This window comes from Aquarana catesbeiana, linkage group LG09 (genome assembly GCF_042186555.1).
Source record: "Aquarana catesbeiana isolate 2022-GZ linkage group LG09, ASM4218655v1, whole genome shotgun sequence".
Classification (NCBI taxonomy): Eukaryota; Metazoa; Chordata; class Amphibia; order Anura; family Ranidae; genus Aquarana; species Aquarana catesbeiana.
Window position 1 is genome coordinate 167,504,965 of NC_133332.1, and position 13,652 is coordinate 167,518,616.

Sequence of the window (13,652 nt, forward strand, 5' to 3'; positions counted from 1 at the left end):
TGGTATATGACCCCAGTAAGAATACACAGATTCCATCAAGATAGAACCTCCTTGTGTTGGAGAAAATGTGGCCAAATAGCAACGATCATACACATATGGTGGGAATGCCCAATAATAATGGAGTACTGGAAGGAAGTGTTAAACAACATAAAGGAAATAACTGGAGAAGAAATAGAACAAAATATTTGGACATGCCTCTTCCATATCTACAATAAACCTAAGAAACAATATAGAAAATCAATAATACCTAACCTCCTGAATGCGGCCAAGGCCTTAATTCCCAAGAATTGGCTAAAAAGTGGAAAACCAGACATTAGAAACTGGCTAAAGGAAATAGATTATCACTACAAAATGGAAGGAGGAGAGAAAGGGGATAATAGTAGATGGGAAAGTTGGAAAAACTACAAAGTCTCGGATATTTATTTAGATAGGATAAAAGAAAGAACAGGTGCAGAGCCAAGTGGATAAATAAATAACATAAAGGAACGGACCAGACACAGGGGAGGGGGAGGGGGGGTGGGGGGAAATTGAATGAACTGAGAGAGAATAAGATAATAATAGGGTTTATAATTATAGAAGGCGGTTTGTCGCCGGTTTTTAAAAATATTTAAGAATATCCTAGAAGGGAAAAATAATAAAGATGTGACGGAAACAATCCACAATGATGTGAAAAAGGAGAAGAGATAAAGTTTGACACATAAAGTTGAAATAATGTCTCTCGGAAAATTTTCGCTGAAGTGGAAAAAAAAAAAGAAAAAAAAAAAAAAAAAAAAAAAAAATTGAGCGAGTTGGGTAAATCCTTGTGACATTTCCACCTGGCGATTGGGTATGTACCGTGTGAAGCAGTCAGACTTCCACCTGCCTAATCTCTTAATAACATGATCTGGGACCCCATGCCGAGATGCTGTCGAGGCTGCTCCGATACGGAAAGAGTGACCGGAGTACTGAGTGGGGTTGAGATGTAGGTTGCGGAGAAGAATCCTCACGTGTTCCACGAACTGGCTGGTATTTAAAGTCTTGACTGGAAAGGGTAGAAGGGGACTAGAATCTGACCGTTCAGGCAGGAGTGACAGTAAGCGGTTAAGTATGGTAACTGGACACCAGCTATGGTTAGTTTTGTAGAGGTGGATATCTACTCCGGAGCCTGATTGCTGGGTTTTGGATACCGCGAGATGGAGGACAAAATGGTCTTGGTAGCGAACCAAGTGACGTCTGCACAGGATTTGGCCTGCAGAGTTATTGCATGTGAACTCACCAGGCCGCAGGAACCCGTAGTAGGCCAGATAGATAGCTGCTTGTATGACCAGGCTAGGGAGAAGACCAAACGGAGAACTGGCAAGCATAGTGGACATGTCGCTAAAGATGTCGCTTGTTATAGGCAGGCTTTGGCCTTGACTATTGGCTGTTGTTTCTTCATGCCGCGTAGGCTGGCTCGGATCGCATGGCTTGCGAACAAGGACGGTCTTGTGGGATCTTGTAGAGCCAGAAAATGTTGGATGCCAGCTAAGTATAGGCGGACTGTATTGTGCAACAGGGCCAAGTGACTATGGCGTATGAGATAAAGGCCAGTATGTGTTTGGCGTCTGTCGTAGTTCCCACTGAGCAGTTTGCTAGAAATTTGTGAAAAGTGCTCCAAGCTATATGGTAAGCTTTGTGCGTGTTACGGGACAGAGACTGGTTAATGAGCTGGGTCGCTCCACGGAGATGCTGTTCTAGTCCAGAGTCAGCTGAGACCAGGCCAGGATACGGGCTGATACAGGGTCGGCTCCGGGAACCTGCCGAAAGAAGGAGGTGAAATTAAAACGAGAGAGTGCATCTGTGGCAAGGTTACATTTGCCCGGAATGAATGTACAATGGATGTTGAATTGGTGCTGAAGGGAAAGTTGTACCAGCCTGCATAGGAAGGACATAACCAAGAGTGACTTAGACCTGCCTTTAGTAATGATATCTGCCGTGGCCTGGTTGTCGGTAGTGAAGGCCACCATTTGCTCTGTCCAGATCTGACCCCAGAGCTGGGCGGCTGCCAAAATTGGGTAAAGCTCGAAGAGAGAGGAAGTCAGGGTAAACCCGGGGATTGCAAGTATCTCTGGAGGCCAGGGTCCTGCAAACCAATGATGGGCAAAAATTGCAGCGAAGCCTGTGGAGGCTGCGGCATCTGTTACTACCTGTGGTGATTGGAGTGATATCGAAGGTATAAACATGGATATACCATTCCAGGTGGAAATTAACTCCGCCCACATTGATAAGTCTGCTTTTGCTGCAGTGTCCAAATTAAGGACCTGATCTGACCTGGTGTGACACAAAAGACCGACCCTGGGGAATGATTCGCATGGCGAAATTGAGCATGCCCAACAGGGACTGGAGCTGCTTTTTAGTACATCCTCTTGTGTGGGTGAACTCTTGGAGAACTGACCTAATTCGGATTAATTTGTCAAGGGGAAGGCTAGCCTGCATGGAGCAAGCTTCTAGGTTAACTAAGAGGAAGGTGATGGAGTGTGCTGGTCCGTCAACCTTGCATTCAGCGATGGGGACATTGAGATTCCCGAAGACTACTCTCAATTTGTTGAGGTCTCCTGGGGGCATGCTGGGCTGTTCGACTAACAAGAAGTCGTCCAGGTAATGGATAACTTCTTGGCACTTAGCCTTGTGTATAAGAATCCAGGTAAGGGTCTGTGCGAAAGTGTTGAAAAGCCAGGGGCTACTTTTAGAGCCAAAGGTCAGCTTGGTACCGAAGTAGTACGCCTCTTTCCACTTAATGCCGTGCCAACACCAGAGGGACGGGTGGATAGGCAGGAGTTTAAAGGTGTCTGAGATGTCAGCCTTAGAAAGCCAGGTGCCTGTGCCTGCTTTGATAATGGCCTGAATTGCCATGTCTACGGAGGCATACTTCAGGGAAAAACTCCTCGGAGGGAATTAGGGAATTCAGGCTGGGAATGTGGGAAGAATGAGGCGCAGAGAGGTCATACACCAAGCAAGCTTTATTCGAGAACTTGCCCTTGACAAGCCCAATAGGGCTAACTCTCCAAGTGATGAAAGGGGGCTGTGTGAAGGAACCTATGATGAAGTCCCGCTCCAGTTCGGCCTGTAATAGCTGGTCTATGGCCTGCTCGTCGGTGGCCGCTGAGCGGAGGTTCCTGCATTCATAGGTTGTATGGGGCAGAGAGATGAGGCCGGGGTGGAACCCTGCTGTAAATCCTTGGATAAGGAAGGTGGCCAGGGAAGGAGTAGGGTGTGAGGAAAGATAGAGCCCCAGCCACAGGACATTGACTCTGCCTAGTCATGCCTTCTTCTGCTGCGTGACCTCGCATAGATTTCTCGGGTGTGCATATGATACAGATGTGGAACAGGCGACATTGGCTAAAATTACAAGAGCCGTAGTTGTAGTTGTTGCAAATGACTGCTCCTCCTACGGTCCGAACAGAGTGTCCGAACTTGTCCACTTGGGACGTCTGTGCGGGGGCCGATGGGCCTAGCACTGCACCGGAGGTGGAGGGGAACTCGAATGGGCGAGTAATTGCCATGTTAGCGCACCAGGCAGTGGTGTGGGAGGAAGATTGGCAAATAGCGCACAATGGTGAGCGCATGCCAGCAAAATGACGGCAGAACAATTCAGTGTCCAAAAGGCTCCAATCCGTGCCTGTCTGAAATTGTGCCAGCCTAGCTGCTGCTTTTGCGAAGAAGGAACGATGGTAATTGTAAAACGAAAAACCTCCGTATTTGTAGCCCAAGTCCACCACGGTGTGGAGATATAGATCCAGCTTTTCCCTTCTGCTGGGGGAGGCTGAGCATAACACATCCCTGACCATACCGAAGGCCAGCGTAAACTCTGGAACGGACAACTTTCGGTTGAGCCTAGGATCTTTGGCCTTGAGGACCACTGATACATCTCCCCAGGTATAGGCTTTATTCTCTGCCAAGTCGTGGACTGAAATGAGTAAGGAAGCGAGGTTGACGTCCTTGCCGTCCAGGATGTCCTTCCTAATACTGGCTGGGACCAGATGTGCCAGGCAGATAGTGGGACTTGTTCCTGTAGTACTTGCCAGAAGGGGTGTCAGAACCTGCATTGTGGGTGGATCAGGGATGGTCGTGGCTGGGTGAGCCTCCAAGAGTGCCACTCTGGCTTGAACATCCATGACTGTAGTCGATAAAGATGACACCATGGTGTGCAGTTGGGATATGGCAGCGGAAAGTGTTTGGAGAGAAGCCTGTTGAGTACTGGGCCCAGCTGTGGCTGACGGGGCGAAGAGGAGCTTAAAAAGCTCTGCCTTCCTGGCCGCAGCAGGGTAAGGCACGCCCTTCCGCTTCAATTCTGCCATTAATTTGGGGATGGTCCATCCCCTGAGGGACTGCACACTGCCACTGTCTGACATTGGAGAAGGTGACAGAGGGGCGGTGAAGTCTTCGCTGCCAGCTTGAGACATGGCTCTAGGTGGCTTGTGCCCTGGAAGTGAAGTGCTGTCCTTTAAGGTTGCAAGATGGTCGACCGGAACCTATTGAGGGCGACATAAAGTCTAGATTGTTTCTTTTTCTGTGTCATCATACATACCTAGCTCCTGTCCTTTAAGAGGGGTGTGTTTCTCTTTTTTTTTTTTTTTTACCTGGGGGAATACCATCCAACCTGGTGCAGGGTGGACCTACTGAACTTACCTATGACAACTGGTGAGGGGTTTGACTATCTGAATTGGACAGTTGACTTAACTGACTGACTTGTATAACTTTGCAGTGTGTTTATGCTAGTTTGTCGATTTGGAAAAAAACATTTTTTTTTTTGACTTGATGCAACTATTGCATGACAAGAAATGAATGAAATGTTTATGCCTGGATGAAGGCACGAACCAGTGTCGCACCGCGACAAGCAAGTAATCAAACTGTTGAACAAAAATGAAATGAAATGAGGCCAAACCTACTGGGGCACGCAGAGACGAATCGATGCATCTCGGATGCCACTGGATTCGAATCGGAGCGCGGTATGTGACAGTGAAATGAATGAACTGTTTTGCCATGACAAAGGCACGAAACGGTCGAGCCGCGGCTGCGACTGACAACGAACCAGACTCTGGGGCATGTACTGAAATGAGGCCTAAAACAACTGGGGCACACCGGGACGAATCGGTGCATCTCAGATGCGACTGGATTCCAATCGGAGCGCGGTACGTGGCGGTGAAATGAAATGATTGCCATGATGGAGGCACGAATCGGTCAGCCGCAAGTGCGACTGACTACAAACCGGACTCTGGAGCATGTACTGAAATGAGGCCAAAAACCCTGGGGCACACCGGGACGAATCGCTGCATCTCGGATGTGACTGGATTCGAATGGGAACGTGATACGTGACAGTGAAATGATTGCCATGACAGAGACTCGAATCGGTGAGCCGAGTTTTTGTGACTAACAACGAAATGGGTTCTGGAGCATGTACTGAAATGAGGCCAAAAACCCTGGGGCACGCCGGGATGAATCGGTGCATAAGGATGCGACTGGTTTCGACCCAGAATGTGATTTGTGATCGTGAAATGATTGCCATGACAGAGGAATGAATCGGTGAGCCGTAGACTGCGACTAACAACAAACCAAACTCTGGAGCATGTACTGAAATGAGGCAGAAAAAACAACTGGGGCACACCGGGACAAATCGGTGCATCACGGATGCCATTAGATTCGAATCTGTGCGCGGTAAGTGACAGAGAAATGAGTGAAATGGTTGAAATGATTGAAATGGTTGAAATGATTTGCTACGACTGAGACACGAGTTGGTGTGCCGCAATTGCGACTGGCAATGACCTGTCTGTGGAGCATGGTACGGTGAAAAAATATTTGTGACACGTTTAACGAAGCGGTGCAACACTGTTGCTACAAGGTACGACTCGTAGTGAAGTACATAAAAGTGTCGAAATGTTTGTTTGTGATAGCGGTGCGAGTGAGTGGCTAACGATATGGCTGTGTGTAGGGTTTTATGAATGACTCGTAAGCTTCGATATCGAGATCGTTGGCAGGATATCTAACATAAATGCATGAAATGAAAGGTCAAACGTAAAAACCCTACCTGCAACAGCTGAGCCAGACACTTTGTACAACCACGACGGTAACGAAAGCCTCAAGAACTTCGAAGACGGAACTCACGAACGCTAACGAATCTCGAATAGTCGGTCTAGTGACGTAGTATCGCGCACAGGAAACCGACAAAGACCACAGGCGAGTGGGCTGGTTAAATACCCCCCGGGCTCCTCCCATAAATTCAGGCCAGCATACTGGTCTTTATATATATATATATATATATATATATATATATATATATATATATAATATACAGTTGTGCTTAAAGTTTACATACCCTGGCGGAATTTATAATTTCTTGGCCATTTTTCAGAGAATATGAATATAACACAAAAACTTTTCTTTCACTCATGGTTATTGTTTGGCTGAAGCCGTTTATTATCAATCAACTCTTTTTAAATCATAATGAGAACAGAAACTACCCAAAAGACCCTGATCAAAAGTTTACATACCCCAGTTCTTAATACCGTGTATTGCCACCTTTAACATCAATGACAGCTTGAAGTCTTTTGTGGTCTTTGTGGATGAGGCTATTTATCTTCTCAGATGGTAAAACTGCCCATTCATCTTGGCAAAAAGCCAGTTCCTGTAAATTCTTGGGCTGTCTTGCATGAACTGCATGTTTGAGATCTCCTCAGAGTGGCTTAATGATATTGAGGTCAGGAGACTGAGATGGCCACTCCAGAACCTTCACTTTATTCTGCTGTAGCCAATGACAGGTCAACTTGGCCTTGTGTTTTGGATCATTGTCATGTTGGAATGTCCAAGTACATCCCATGCGCAGCTTCCTGGCTGATGGCTGCAAATGTTTCTCCGGTATTTTTTGAAAACATACGGCAGTCATTTTGCCAACAATTTTGACCAAGTTTCCTGTGCCTTTGTAGCTCACACATCCCCAAAACATCAGCAATCCACCTCCGTACATTTCATCATAGGCCTTGTTGACTCCTCTCCAAATGTAGCGTTTATGGTTGTGGCCAAAAAGCAGAATTTTGGTCACATCACTCCAAATGACTTTGTGCCGGAAGGTTTGAGGCTTGTCTCTGTGCTGTTTGGCATATTGTAAGCTGGATACTTTGTGGCATTTGCGTAGTAATGGCTTTCTTCTGGTGACTCGACCATGCAGCCCATCTTTTTTCAAGTGCCTCCTTATTGTGCATCTTGAAACAGCCATGCCACATGTTTTCAGAGAGTCCTATATTTCACCTGAAGTTATTTGTGGGTTTTTCTTTGCATCCCGAACAATTTTCCTGGCAGTTGTGGCTGAAATTTTAGTTGGTCTACCTGACCGTGGCTTGGTTTCAACAGATCCTCTCAATTTCCACTTCTCTTTTTTTTTTTTTATATCCAACAAACTTTTATTTAGTTTTCAAAGGTACATTACATGCATGTTTCTCATTGTCATTTGCATTGAATCTTGATATCACATGTTTTATTAAAACATTAATGAAATCCTGATATTGTAACCATTCAGAGACCCGCTTATTTGTAAAGTCTACAGGTCTAATATCTCACATTCCTCTTTATTAATTCACATATCACCGTCTCATCCAACATTTATTCCCAGTAGTCTGTCTGCTACCAAATCTACCGGAGCTAGTCCCAGTACGTCCCAACCACAGTGCCCACAACCTTTCAAACTTATGCGAACTACCTCTATGTTGGTATATCAGTTTTTCCATTCTTAGCACTGCACCTATATTCTCAATCCATTCCTTCCTAGTGGGAGGAGCCTCAGACCTCCAATGTATCATAATTAATTTTCTCGCCTGGAATAAAACCCTGTGTACTGCCTCTCTACAGTGTTCTTCCCATTCGTATTCCTCCAGAGCACCCAAGAGGCAAGCTCTCGGGTCCTGTGGGAGGGACACCTTAAATACCGAGTTGACTGTATTTACTACACCAGCCCAGTAGGTATGTAGTTTGGGACAGCGCCATAGCATATGAATAAGACTCCCATGATCTCTTTTACATCTAGTGAATGTGGGATCAAGCTGAGGCCAAGTGAATAATGTACAATTGGGTCAATCTTTGGGACACACTCAGTGAACACTTACCCACTACCTGAAAAATTTCCTCCCACTGTTCCCCGTCTAATTGTCCGGCATCTGCTTCCCACCTCTCCCTCACCCTCAAAGGATGCCGCCCCATCACGGATTGCAACAGGATAGCATAGCATTGGGAAATAAATCCTTTGGATGAGGCCGCATCCTCCAGAAGGCTGAATACAGGAGTCTGGGATAGGTGCCAGTCAAAAGAGCGTCCCTGCGTGGCTAAGCTGCATGTATTGAAAATACATTGAGGATGGAAGGCCATATACTGCCCTCAGATCCTCAAAGGGGCGTAGCACCCCATTACGAAATATTTGTTTGAGATGTGTAATCCCGAATTGCTTCCACCTAGCTCCAGGCTGCAGTTTGGCCAGCTCAGTGTACATATCATTCAGCCATATGGAACTATACTCTGTATATCCATCTGCATTCTGAATGTATTTAGCTTTATTCCATATCTTTTGTATTAAGCTAAAGGTTGGGTATTTTTTATGAGGTTTTGTAAATGCCAAGGCTTCCAACGCCATGGGAACAGGTCCTCTACCTACGGTATGCAGTAGTAGTTTATGTGCAGAACTCTGTACCCGGATCCCTGCCTCCCCTGATGGTGGAAACATGCCAATGAGGTGCTGTAGCTGAGACGCCAAGTAATACAGCCATGGGGTCGGCAATGCCAAGCCCCCGCTGTCTTTAGGCCTCTGCAAATGTTCCCGTTTTATCCTAGGATTTTTATCTTTCCATATGAGGCTAATGCCGAAAGATGGCATTAACAGTAAGGAACAATTTCAGTGGTATAACCATGGGGGAGTTATAGAGAAAATATAATAGTTGGGGCATTAGTATCATCTTAATTAGGTTCACCCTCCCCTCCACTGAGAGAGAGAGTGATTTCCAAGTTTTAACCTTGTCCCGGAATCTTAATAGCAGGGGAGAGACATTCTGACATAGAAAATCCCTCGGGTTAGCTGTAATTTGAATCCCAGGTATTTAAAGGACGTAGCTAAGGGTATAGGGCAGGCTGGATTAACTATCTGTGTTTCGTCCCCGTCCAATAGGAGTAAAGCAGACTTTGACCAATTAATTAGTAGGCCCGAAAATCCTCCAAATCTAGATATGGTGGACATGGCCTCCCTTAGGGAGGTATCGGTTTCTCCCAGCAGAAGAAGAGTGTCATCCGCATATAGCATGACCTTTTCCTGCATGCCACCATAGCAGAAGCCTTTAATGTGTTGATTTGCCCTAATATCAATTGCCAGCGGCTCAATTGCCAGTGCAAAGAGAAAGGGGGACAGGGGACAACCCTGTCTCGTTCCCCTCCTCAGCGCAAAGTTCCGTGACAAGGAGCCAAAGCTCCTAATGGCTGCCTGTGGCTGACTGTATAGGAGCTTTACCCAGGAGATATAGTTTGGACCAAACCCAAATCGCAACAATATTGACCAAAGGCAGTTCCAGTCTATGCTGTCGAACGCCTTTGTGGCGTCCAGTGACAGCAGCGCTCTACTGCCCATGTTGTCTGCCCGTGATTGTATATTGAGGAACAGTCTCCTCAAATTGATTGCGGTAGATTTATTAGGCATGAAGCCAGCTTGGTCATCATGCACAATAGATGTTACCACTCCGTTCAGGCGTATTGCCAATGCTTTTGCTAATATCTTAATGTCGCTTTGAAGCAACGAAATTGGGCGGTACGCCCCAGGGTCTACAGGGTCTTTGCCCGGTTTTAGCAGTAAAACTTATTTGCTTTGGACATGGAGGTGGGAAGGACATTACTTTCTCTAGCCTCATTGAAAACCTTTAGCAGTCGTGGCAACAGTTCCTCAGAGTAATGTTTATACACTTCTATGGGTATCCCATCTTCCCCTGGGGCCTTGCAGTTGGGGAAAGTTCCAACTGCCTCCTGCAAGTCTTCTACTGTAAGCGGGGCTTCTAACTGTGCTCTTTGACCTTCGGACAGTACAGGGAAATCAATGTGGCTCAGGTATAGATCCAAGTCTTCTTGAGTATATGCTGCACCAGGACTATATAAAGTCTCATAAAAAACAGTTAGCTCCTGCATAATCAATTCAGGCTGACTCACCAAATTACCCATTTGAGATCTAATAGCTCCTATTACAGGCGAGCGTTGGTGGGAGTTCGCAATCCTCGCCAAAAGGCGACCAGTTTTCTCACCCTCCTGAAAGAACGCCTTTTTTGTGAAAAACCTCTTCTTCTCAGCCGAGGAGGAGAGCAGGTGTTGATAGGCAGACAGTGCCGCCTGCCATGCCTCCTTGGTCGAATCTGAAGGACTAGCAATATAATCTTGCTCCATTGTCTGAACCCGTGCCTCAACCTCCACCTTAAGAGCGGATGATGCATATTTTACCTTGTTCATTTCCCTTATCAATATTCCCCGTAAGTAAGCCTTAAAAACATCCCATTGTTCCACCTTAGAGGTGTCCTGATCCTGGGTGTCAAAAAACTCCTGCATGCTCTGCACCATCCCCTCATGTGAGAGGAATAATTTCAGCCAATAGACATTGAATTTCCAGGGGGCCTTGGGCAATGTGGATGGCGGCGCCACCAGGACCTGGATCACCAAGGGAGAGTGGTCCGATACACTACGGGGTCTATGTATAATATCAGCTACAAACGGGAGCATGCTCAAGTTTCCGACCCCCAGGCCAATTCTGAACAGACATCTGTGTGTCTTAGAAAAGCATATAAACTGTCTGGCCCCCGGGTTGCGATGCCACCAGATATCCACCCAGCCCACCTCTTGCAACAACCACACCAGGGGAGTACTCCTGGAGAGGGCAGAGGGTCTAGGGCTAGGGTGTCTATCCGCCACCTGGTCCAAACAGCAATTGAAATCTCCGATCACGAGCAGCTGCACATCTGGCCTGCCGTCCAAAAATGTTAGGAGGAGCCGAAGTACAGCTGACGTTAACGGCGGAGGAATGTATACACATGCCAACACACATATCAATGTATTAAGTCTACAATGGATAAACACAAATCTCCCTTCCGTGTCTATGACACTGTCAAATTCCTGGTAGTCCAGGGCTCCATGAATCAGTACACTTACCCCCCCTAGAAAAGAAGGTATGTGTAGAGTGGTAGGCCTTCCCCACCCAGAAGTATCTCAAAAAGCATACTGTCTCTGCTGTCAAGTGGGTCTCCTGAAAACAGATTACTCCGGGGAGGAACTTCTTCAAGCACATAAAAAGCATGGTGCGTTTCAAGGGGGAGTGTAATCCTCTTACATTCCATGATATTATAGGGACCTTAGCCATGCTTGGTAGTACCAAAAGTTACTTGACAGGATGGTTGTGCGGTCAGACATACATACAGTCTCCTGGGCAGGAATATCTTCATCTTCCTCTGGTTGTTTTCTCTGCATGTTCCAATGTCAGAGTAGGCTCTGCGCCCGTGTCTTTTGTAATGCACCTTTTTTGGACAATAACTTGCCAAAGAGAAAAAAGGGGTGGACTATAACAACAGACCCAACTGGTCTACGAACTTCGCTTTCTGCCAACAGGGCAGTTGCAACTTTTTTGAGCGACATGCCATCGCCTGCACTGTCAAAATACAGCTTTTGCATGAATAAATTGCAATTTTATTCGCTCACCTCATATTAGGCAATATATTGTCCCCCAACCAGGGAGTATCCTCTTATCTTGAATGCAGGGGAATTCCCCTGAACTAAATATACGTAACAAAGCCACTGACAGATTAGTTGTGTGTACCTCCATGTCCACTCACGGTGCAGACGTCAGTCTTCATCCTCCTATGCTCTTCTTTGTAATTCTTGTTCATTTCCTTCTAGCCACGCTGAGGCCTCTTTTGCTGACTCAAAGAACTGTGCTTGACCCCTAACTGCTATCCGGAGCTTTGCCGGGTAAAGCATGGCATAGGGTAGTTTCAGGATCCTAAGCCGGCGTTTGACGTCTCTAAATTTGGCTCTGCGCTTCTGGACTTCTGCTGAAAAATCCGGGTAGAAGGACACCCTAGTTCCATTATGTTGAATATTCGCTCGTTCTCTCGCTTGCAGCACTGTCTCTCTGTCCCGGTAGTGAAGCAATCTTGCCAGGATGGACCTGGGAGGGCCTCCGGGCGGAGGCGGACGTGATAGCACCCTGTGTGCACGCTCCACCGAGAAGAAGGGCGAAAATGCATTTTTGCCAAATATTTCGATCAGCCAGTTCTCCACATAAGCAGTGGGATCCCTACCTTCCACCTTCTCTGGCAATCCCACTATGCGTACATTATTACGTCGCAAACGATTTTCTAAATCTTCAGCACGATCGTTTGCATCACGCGCCATCTGTAGCACAATTTTGGTATCCTGGGCTATGGGCTGCAGATGGTCCTCCATGTCGCTGACTCTGCTCTCCACAGCAGTGGTACGCTCACGGATTTTCTGCAGGTCTTGCCTTAACAGTGACATGTCCTCCCTGAGGCCCCCAAACTGTTCCTTTAAAGTATTAACGGACCCTGTGCAGATATTCACCACTTTAAGAATGTCAGCTAGTACATTAAAAAGCATATTGTTAAATTGGTTACTGGATACTGTTATCTACAGAAGCACTTCTCAACCAGGGTGCCACAGCAAAAGGGATAAAAAATTAATTAAGGCAGGCAGTTAAACTGCACATTTTTCACTAACAGCTGTGTCAGTCTGATGCTTTTTTTAAACTGACATGAAAGCTGCACATGACATGGGTGGGCGGACTGCGGGCCTCCCACCCATGTCCTGCCAACCAATGATGTCATTGGTTGCTAAGGACAAGTTGGGCACCTGTATAGTTTTCTGGGTAGCCAACAGGACTACTGACAGCGACAGAGAGGAGAAGAGAGCCGAAAGGAGGTGCTGGCTGTGGCTCTCTCTCCTGTCTGTACACAGGTCTTAACACAGAGCACACTCAGTTTGGCAGAGCACAGCCCATACCTATTCACAGCTCTCTCTTCCTCTCTGCTGCTGCCACTACTCCAGTAGCCAGTTTCCACCTGTAAGTTTCAGAGTGTGTGCGTGAGGGATTGTACTGGGGACACAATGGGGGAAGGGTAACAAACATTTGTGCTTGGGATGAGAGGTTTTATGCTAGGAGGGGTTCATTGGAGGGAGGGGGGTTGCGCTAGGATGGGGGTTTTGGGTGGGGGGAAATTAGTGGTAGCAGGGGGGATTTTGGGGGAAGAGGTTTTACAACATACAGACTACTGAGCCCTGCCTTAAAAACAACATTTTACGGCTTGTTTGTCCCAGGTGCAGTGTGGTAATGTGTGTGAAATCACACGTTTTTCCGCACCACACAAAAATGCGCTGCCTTTTGCAGACGCGTGTGGGTGCCATTAATACTTAATGGCAACCCTATGCATCTAGCAAGTACACGTGCTTTCACAGCTGCTAAACTGCATGTTACTGCAGTACCATGCATTTTGGTGTGGCACAATTTTAAAAATGATGCTGGGACTTCTTTTACATGTTTCACATGCATAGAGTAGCCAAAAAAAACATGATGTGTGGGAATAAAAAAGCAGACTCACCTCCTGATGTGAATGAGCCCTCAG

The 13,652-nt window shown here is 46.6% G+C and overlaps 1 protein-coding gene across 5 annotated transcripts in view; it reads left to right on the forward strand.

Moving 5' to 3' along the window:
• Positions 1-13,652, forward strand: part of GUCY2F (guanylate cyclase 2F, retinal) — a 190,439-nt gene that overhangs the window by 165,143 nt on the left and 11,644 nt on the right. The window lies entirely within an intron of this gene.